Below are 9107 nucleotides of genomic sequence, written 5' to 3' on the forward strand. Positions count from 1 at the left end.
GCTCAGCACAGTTCGTGAGGACACCTAGTAAACTTTTATGGCATTCACAGAAAACAGAGGACTTGCCTTGTTTACACTCTGGTGTTGAAGTTGAGGGTTACTTGATAGGCCAAATTGAAGAAACAATACCCCTAAAAAAATGCTTCTGGGGTTTATGTTACCGGCCAAAATCTAAATCAACTCTTATTGGGAGTCAGTGAGTCAGCCCCAAAATGGAAACTAGAAACCATGAAGCTGTAACCTAGCGACAGACCTACTTTTTGTTTTTTCGAGACCAGGTTTCTCTGGTTTGACTGTCCTGGACTCACTCTGTAGACCAGGCTGGCCTCAAACTCATAGAGATCCACCTGCCTCTGTCTCCTGAGTGCTGGGGTTTAAGGCCAGGACAAACCTACTTTTTAAACAGCTGGTTAAGAGGAAAAAAAGGAATCTACCTTTGAAGATACTTGCAGATGCAAGGAAGAAAGGGTAGTAGTAGGTTTAAATGCCACCCAAACCAAAGAGAGTGACATCTGGGCCCTGTGGATGGTCCAAAGGAAGATAAAGGAAAGGGTTTCTGGGACAATTTTTGTGTTCCAGAATTGAAGTTTAGGGCGGGGAGGGTGTCTGAGAGGGCAGAGGCTGAGAGGAAAGAAGAGTTGACAGCATTGGTGGGGCGTGGAGGAGGCCACTGGTTTAGGATGTGCTGGGGAGTGGTGGTGGGCTTGGCCCCACCTCCTGATGGTGCGGGACCTCCAATTGGCAATTGAGAAGTGAAGAAGTTTGCTACAGCTACCGGCAGGAAGTCTTAAGATGACTCTAAGCTGGCCTTTTGGTTTCCAGTCCATTGTGTTCACTCTTGGGTTTGTTTGTTTGTTTGTTTTAATGCTTTTCCCATAACTCTGAGAGCTCCTAGCAAAGTCGCCTGCAAGTTTAAATTCCTTCCTTAATTTGCCCGGAAGAGTAGGCAGGGTCATGGCTCCCCAAAGGTTGGGAGCCTGGCTACAGAAGGGTTGTGTCTCTCTGCCAGGCTCATCACTGAGCTCCATGAGTCAGCAGCCCTTTGTTTTTAGCAACACTCTCCTGCCTCAGTCTCCTGTTGACCTACCAGCAGGCAACTAGGTGAGAGGTGTGGCTTGTGGTATTATTGCCCTCTTTTGAAAGAGTGACCCACACATTCCGATTCTCCCAGTCGTGACTAGTCAGTATGCCTTTTGGTTTCTGCCCCATGTTTTATTTTATTGAAAATAAATATTTTATTTTATTGAAAATGCTGATGAAGTCAACATTGGCAAAGCATGGAAGCCTTCACATACTGCTATCACGCAGGGTGTCCAGATCAGGTGGCTTTTCTCCCAGAGGAATAGTACACACACCCCACCCTACCCCCACCCCCACCGCCATGACCTACTTCCGCCTAAGCTGCTTTTCCTAAAGTTTCCACAGCTTCCAGAACAGCACTGATGACTGCACACATTCAAAACGGGAGCTTGGTTGGGTGGTGGTGGTGCACGCCTTTAATCCTCAGTGCTGAGGAGGCAGAGGCAGGCGGATCTCATGAGTTCAAGACTAGCCTGGCCTACAGAGCAAGTTCCAGGACTGCCAAGAGAAACCCTGTCTCAAAAAACAAACAAAGCATGAACTTGTGGAGGGGTTTCATATTCAAATTACAGCGTCATTTTATTACACTTTGTTTATCCAGTCACCAGTTGCCGGGTATTTGGGTCACCTTTTGTCACTGTGAGTGTGGCTGCTATGTGTATTTGTGTACAAGTCTTTGAATTCCTGTTTCAGCCTCTTGGAAATATACTTCAGAGTAGAATTGCTGGATTTATTGTGCTTTTGATTTTTTTATTTTTTTTTTTTTAACTTTTTTGAGACAGGGTTTCTCTGTGTAGTCCTGGCTATCCTGGAACATGCTCTGTAGACCAGGCTGGCCTTGAACTCAGAGATCTGCCTGCCTCTGTCTCCTGAGTGCTGGGATTAAAGGTCTGTGTCACCACCACCCAGCTGCACTCTTGATTTTCAGAGAAAACCAGAACCTTTTTCTGGATTCCAAGATGTATGGTCAGCCGTGGCCCTGTGCCGGCTTGGCCTGCGTTGTGTTGTTCCCATTGACCCTGTGTCTCTTGCCCTAGGGAGACCAGAAGCCCCAGCCAGCAAAACAACCTGTGGAAAGATCTGCAGCCCTTCACAGAGCGAGAGAGAGCTGCTGATTGGCTAGAGAGCGGATCTGGTCTTGGTTCCCATCCCAGGGAGCACCAGGCATAGATAACAGTCACCAGGCTGAGCTCAAAGCAAAGAGCTTTCTGTATATCTCCCTGGGCAGCTCACTCCCTCCGCCTTACTCAGCTGGACTAGGGCGTGTGATGCTCACCCATGTCTCTAGCTCTTGGCTTGCTTGAAGGCACCTAAGGACCCTTGTGTTTCTCACATGTGTCCATGTCACCACAGCTGCTTTCCCTTGATAAGCCTGACCTTGGGGGGGGAGGGTGGCATAGGGGCAGTGACACATGCCAAAACTTGAAAAACTTTTCTTGAGAATGACACCGGTCAGCTAAATGCAACCATGTTTCACTGATTTAAAATTTTTTTTTTCAACGCCAAGATGATTATTGCTTAGCTGCAAAGTCTCAAGTAAAATTTGAACTTTATGAAGAAAACTTCTGAGTAGAATCAATGATAATAAATGAAGACTTAATTTCCCCAGCACATTACATATCTCCTATGGCATTTGTGTGGTGACCCTGAGATAGCAGACCCAAGCTTTGTTTGAACAGTATTTTGTCTCTTTATGTTAATGGAAGGTTTCTTTGTTTGTTTGTTTGTTCTTGTTTTTTGTTTTGTTTTGTTTTGTTTGAGACAGGGTTTCTCTGTGTAGCCTTGGCTGTCCTGGACTTGCTTTGTGGACCAGGCTGGCCTCGAACTCACAGAGATCCGCCTGCCTCTGCCCTTTGAGTACTGGGATTACAGGCATGCACCAACAAGCCCAGCTAATGGCAGGTTCCTTTTCTTCAGTGCTTGCATGTTAATTCAAGCTTTCATCAAAGAGGACGACATATCTAAATTCACCAGCCCTGTCCTAGACTTGTCTCTACCTTCGTCGGGGTCTCACTCCAGGAAGATGTGCACAGATCTGACTCCTTTCCATGCTCTTTGTATGCACGCATCTCCATGCTGACGTCTGTAACGGGAGAAGCTTACAGTTAGGAAAACTTACCCACTTTTTCTTTTCTTTGTGAAACCCACAATAGTTTCCATTCCCCCTTTTAATTACATTTTCTCTTTGGTTTGGGTAAGCAGACCACATTGCTTGCTGCCTAAATTATTTTCCAACTACCAAATTGCTATGTCCCTGACAATTTCCCCAAATCATCTCCCCCCGTGTTTTCAGGCAAGCTGTCTTTTACAATACTCTTTATGATGACATAATTATGACATCAGTGGCTACACTTTTCATTAGAAATGCATACTGATTTTTTTTTCCCTCTGCTTCAAAATAGCTAAAGTAGTTCTTGGGCATTAAAAGATTCTATCAACACAGCCAGGGCGGTGGTGGTGCACAGCTTTAATCCCAGCACTTGGGAGGCAGAGGCAGGTGGATCGCTGTGGGTTCAAGGCCAGCCTGGTCTACAAAGAAATCCAGAGAAAGTGAAGTTTCTCTGAAGGAAACCACTAACTTCAACCTCCGGGGATGCCTCTCTGTTTCTGATTGTTTAGGATTGGTGACTTCCTTGCCCACTTTTGAATTCTTCTGCAAAACAGGTGTTATGAAACGTTAATGCTCAGTAACTCTTATTTTAATGTACCTTGTCGAAATCAGATCTCTTTGGAGATGTGTAAATGGCGTCTGTTGTTAGTCATTACTTAGCAGATGATTGACTGCCCTAGAAAAATTATTTCTCTCCTTTTTTGTCAAGAGCTCAAAATAATAGACACTATGACAGTACAGATGGCTAATGGGTATTGGAAACCTGAAGATGGGACGTGTGTGTGTGTGTGTGTGTGTGTGTGTGTGTGTGTGTGTGTGTGTGTGTGTGTGTGTACAGAAAAGAGTTTCTACATTAATATATGATCTCACCCAAACCTTCATATTTCTTAGAGGAACTAGGCATGTGAGGATTTTCTTGGATAGGCTGGTTGGTTTTCCCCCTCTGATTTCACTATGGTTTTGTATCTTTCGCTATGATTTACAGGCTTGGTTTTCATTTCAAATTTGAAACGTGAGACTTAGTCCCTCAGTGGTCTTAATTCTCAGTGACAGGATCCACTTACCAAAATCACTCTTACTTAGTAGCCCAGAAGTGTGCAGGAAGACATAGGAAGGTACATGGCGAGCCATGAGGATGGAATCTGGTGGCAGGGAGACCCTGGGTCTTTGTCCATTAGCACTGGTGAGCTGATGAAGAAAGGCGTGTCTTCTGAGAGCTCTTCATAATGAAGCGAAGGCAGGCAGAGTCCATCAAGGCCTTGCCAGAGCCAGTGAGCTTTCCCCACTCCGACTGTCTGGTTCCCTTGTAAAACTTCTGATAGAAAGTATCCTGAGAAGTATCTTCTGAACAAATTATGACTTTAATTTTTTTTTTTTTTTTTTTTTTTTTTTTAGTTTTTCGAGACAGGGTTTCTCTGTGTCATAGCCCTGGCTGTCCTGGACTCCCTGTGTAGAGCAGGCTGGCCTCGAACTCACAGTGATCCACTGGCCACCACACCCAGCTAAATTATGACTATTTTAGTGGAATTATACTTATGTAGATCAATTTCATGGCCCCAAATCACATTTGCCATCGGGAGTAATAGAGACTTATGCTTTTCAGATTCTCCTGTGTTCACCCCCACCTTCTCTCTCTGTCTTTCTTTCTGCCTTTCTTTCTCTTTCTCTTCCTCTATATCCCCACCTCTTCTCCCCCAACTCTCGCTCTCCCCGCCCTCTATCTCCCTCCACTTGCCTCGTAAACCTTTTCCTCTCCCCACCTCCCTCAGGGTCTAACATTATAGCCCAGGATAGTCTGGGAGAAATTATGAACCCCAAGATGGGCTTCAACCCACAACAATCCTGAGATGGTAGGAGTGCACCATCAAACCAGTTTCATTCCCGCCCGCCCCCCCAGATTTTGTTCATTGAGTACACATTTCCCTGTCCTTTCAGTGAAGCTAAAGGGTTAAAATGCTATAAGGATTATTTTATATAGTCCTTTACATCTGACATGAGAATGACACAGGTTTCGAGAAGTACAGAATAACATTGCACTTCTGAAACTCTGGGAAACAGTAATTCCTTTTCAGTGCAAAAGTTACTAGGTGCACACAGAATGCTACATGATAGAACAGGCACTGCTGAAGCCAGATCTGAGGTCCACAGGAGCCTTCCTGGATGAGTGGCAGAGTTGCTGATGGTAAAGTGTTGGGTGGCCCATAGGCATAAGGTTATTGTGTAATTCTAATGCTGATTTCTATACACCTCCTCCCATCTCTTGTTGCAATCCTTGTTCTGAGAATCTCTTGCCTCAATGTTGTGTAAACACTGCTCCCCAACTGTCCCCTGATAATCCAATAAAATGGGTTGCAGCCAGTTGCTGGAGCAGGGAAGAGAATAGAGCTGGACTTCCTGCTAGCCAGGGGAGGAGGAGTTAGAGGAGGAAGTAGGGGATTCAGCCATAGGCAGAGATCCAGGAGACATCAGGAGAGAGGACCTGGAGCAGAGAATACCATTAAGTGCAAGCATCTCAGGGATTTATGCTGGGAGGAAGCCAGACGAGTATAGAGGCCAGCCTGGTCTACAAAGTGAGTCCACGACAGCCAAGGCTACACCGAGAAACTCTTGTCTTGAAAAACAAAAACATCAAAGCAAACAAACAAAGAATAGAGCTAAAACCACTCAGGATTGTGCTCTAAAGCTCAATAAACAAACGATATAAATGAGTCTTAATTATTTGGGTGCTAGCTGGGTTAAAAGCTGAGAGACAAACAGTATTTTATAAAAATAGCTTTAACAGCGGGTCATTCTGGTTGCTGAGGCAAGAGCTGTTCAAATTGTAGGCCAGCATGGTGTCACAGAGTTCAAGGCCATCCTAGAATATTAGAGGGACCCTATTAGGGAAAGAAGTTTGTTAAGTAGAGGTAATGCCTAATTAACCAGAGGAGCTTGCATGTCTATTTTTCTTAGCACTATTTCCTCGGGCTGTTTTGGAACCTTTTTTTGGTGCAGAAGTGTGCCAGTAAATATTTGTTGCACGATCGAAGAGAGTTGTGTGGTGCTTTGAGTGGGAATGACCCCTATAGAGTAGTATATGATGGGTGTGGAACTGTTTTAGAAGGATTAGGAGGTGTGGCCTTGTTGGAGAAGGTGTGTCACTGGGTGTGGGCTTTGAGGTTTCAAAAGCTCAGTCAGGCCCAGTGTCTTTCTCTGACTGCTGCCTTAGGATCAGAATGTAAAGTTCTCAGCTGTGTCTCCAGCACCATGCCTATCTGCTTGCCACCATGGTGCTAATGGTCTAACCCTTTGAAACTGTAAGTAAGCTTCCAACTAAACACTTTCTTTATAAGAGTTGCCTTGGCCATGGTGTCTCTTCACAGCATCAAACAGTGACTAAGATGGGCTACTAATGTGTTGTCCTTCCAAAGAAACATGCCGATATCAGACCATTTGGAGTCTGATGACCCTTAACCCAATGCAGATATTTTGGGAAGCTTTAAACTAAAAGTCCCTAAGCTCCTGCATGCCATCATCACTGTAGGAATTCAGAAAGGAAACCTGCAAGGAGGTAAGTGCTGCTTCCATCCCAAGCCTTTTTTTTTTTTTTTTTTTTTTTTTGAATGGCTTTGAGCTGTCACTGAAAGTATGTGGTGCTCTGTGAATGCAGTAGCGATCCTGAGGGACACCGATGATCACTGGCCCCAAGTGAGCCTCAGCCCTGATTCTGAGCCAGAGAGAAAGCCACAGCAAAGACAAAGCTAACGTGAGCTCTGCTTCCCTTCATCGGGAGACGTTCTTTTCTGGGGCTCCATAGGCTTTTCTCAGACTGTTAGTGAGCTAAGAGGAGGCGTGAACGTGTTTGCGCTGTTCTAAAGAGAACTCACTAATTTACTCCTTTCTCTTGGTGAAGATGTTAGAAGTGGTCCCGCAAATTGGTAATGTCCTTAGAGCAGTAGAGAGAAATGCCTGAGAGGTCACAGTGACTTGCTCAGTTTTGACTCTAGTTGTTTTTGCAGTGATCACTTGGCAGGAAAGGGGTGACTTTTGGGGGGGTTTCCAGTGAGAAGGATTCTCCTAGGAGTCCTTCCTCTATTGTGCCTTACTTTTTTTTTTGTTTTGTTTTGTTTTAAACTTTTTATTGGTTCTTTGTGAATTTCACATCATGAACCCCCATCCCACTCATCTCCTCCTCCCTTTGCAACCTTCCCTTCAACAGAGGGGGGAAAATCTCATTGTGGAAGCTGTGACGTGTCACAGTGTGTCCCACAGTATGCTCTTTTGTCCACACTTCTTTGTTTGCAAAGGTTTATTGCAATGCCTTGTTGGCCTGGTATGAGGCCTTTGGCTTCTGCTGCTCTGTTGATACCAAATCTCACTGGGACTCCTTTTGGATATTCTGTTGTTGCCCTGTGTCATGGAGATGCTGTAGTTTTGGATTTGTAGGACCAGCCCCTTTGTGCTCTCAAGCACTTCATCAATGGGGTAGATGTTGAGGTAAGCTAATTCAAAGCCCTGGATGTGGGACTGGGAGATACCTGAGCTGGTCAGCCCTCCAGTTCTCTGGCTCTCATGCCCTCAGGGCCAGCTCTCCTGCCTGCCATAGATAGTAAGGGACAGGGGAGGGAAGGGACAGCTCTCCCGAGTGTTGCAGCAGGTGAGGAGCAGGGCCAGCTCTCCTGCTCTGATGACCTTGGGGCTAGCTCTCCTGCCTGCCATTGGTAGCAAAGCACGAGAAGAGGGTGATTATCTCTCCCTGCCCATGTCACCGCATGGCAGACAGTGGCAGGACCAGCTCTCCCATGTTCATGGCCTCAGGGCTGGCTCACTGCCCACTCACCCCCCACCACGGTCAGGTCTACTGTGTTGCCCAGGTAAGGATGAAGGCACACTCTTTCAAGTGTTGCAACTGGTGAGGGGCCGGAACAGCTCTCTTCGTGACCCCAGGGCCAGGTCTCTCACCTGCTGCAGGTGGTGAGGGGCAAGGTGTTTCCCCCTCATCCATGCCACCACACAGGAGGCAAGTGATAGGGTCAGATAGATCTCCCACACTTGTACACCCTCCCCCAAAGTCTGGCCAGCTCATCCACAACTCCTGCAATATGTGTGGCCCAATCTCCTGAGTACTGCAGCTGGCTAGGGGTGGAGCCAGCACACCAGCACTGGACTGGTGGTGTGGTGGTGTCTCAGGCTAGGTTTTTAAGGAAATGTTAGGCGACTAATCGTTCAAATGTCCACAGGTCAGAGCACTGAGCATAGGCATGGCCTCTCTCCTCTCCTCCACTCGCTGATGCATACCTGACACAGCAGCCACACCTGCAAGGCACCTGCTGATGCACATGTGACACAGCAGCCACACCTGCAAGGCTTCTAGGGGCAGGTGTTATCCCTGACTTTTAGCCACCCCACGTGATGAATCAGTTTGCAGGAGGTCTGCATGAGAAAAACTCCGTGCTGGGTAAACTTTCTGTCTTTCGCCAACTGCAAGTGTCAGGAGGTATTGAGTTCGCTTGTCACATTTCTTCAAATGGAGGAGAATTATGTAACCAGTAAACATCAGTCAGTTCTTGTTCCTCTGGGGTAGAAAGGTGTTAAACATGATTTTAGTGCAGAGATACCATGGAAAACCTTTTTTATTTTTTAGAGACAGGATCTCATGTGTCCCAGAATGTATCTTTCCTTGCTATGTAGCTGAGAATGACTTTGCCCCCTTTTTTTGTTTGTTTGTTTTGTTTTTTTGGGACAGGGTTTCTCTGTGTAGCCTTGATTATCCTGGACTCACTTTGTAGACCAGGCTGGCCTCAGACTCACAGAGATCTGCCTGCCTAAGTGCTGGGATTAAAGGCGTGCGCCACCAAGACTGGCCTGACTTTGCTTTTTTTTTTTTTTTTTTTTTTTTTTTTTTTTTTTTGGTTTTTCGAGACAGGGTTTCTCTGTG

At 46.0% G+C, this 9107-nt stretch overlaps 1 non-coding gene across 1 annotated transcript; it reads right to left on the reverse strand.

Annotated features, from left to right (window-relative positions):
• Window positions 1-8375: 8375 nt before the first annotated feature.
• LOC127207766 (small nucleolar RNA SNORA17) lies at window positions 8376-8509 on the reverse strand. The gene has a single exon (XR_007832973.1). It is a non-coding gene; the product is annotated as a small nucleolar RNA SNORA17 (small nucleolar RNA).
• Window positions 8510-9107: the final 598 nt, after the last annotated feature.

The sequence above is a fragment of the Acomys russatus genome, chromosome 24 (genome assembly GCF_903995435.1).
Source record: "Acomys russatus chromosome 24, mAcoRus1.1, whole genome shotgun sequence".
NCBI classification, from domain to species: Eukaryota; Metazoa; Chordata; class Mammalia; order Rodentia; family Muridae; genus Acomys; species Acomys russatus.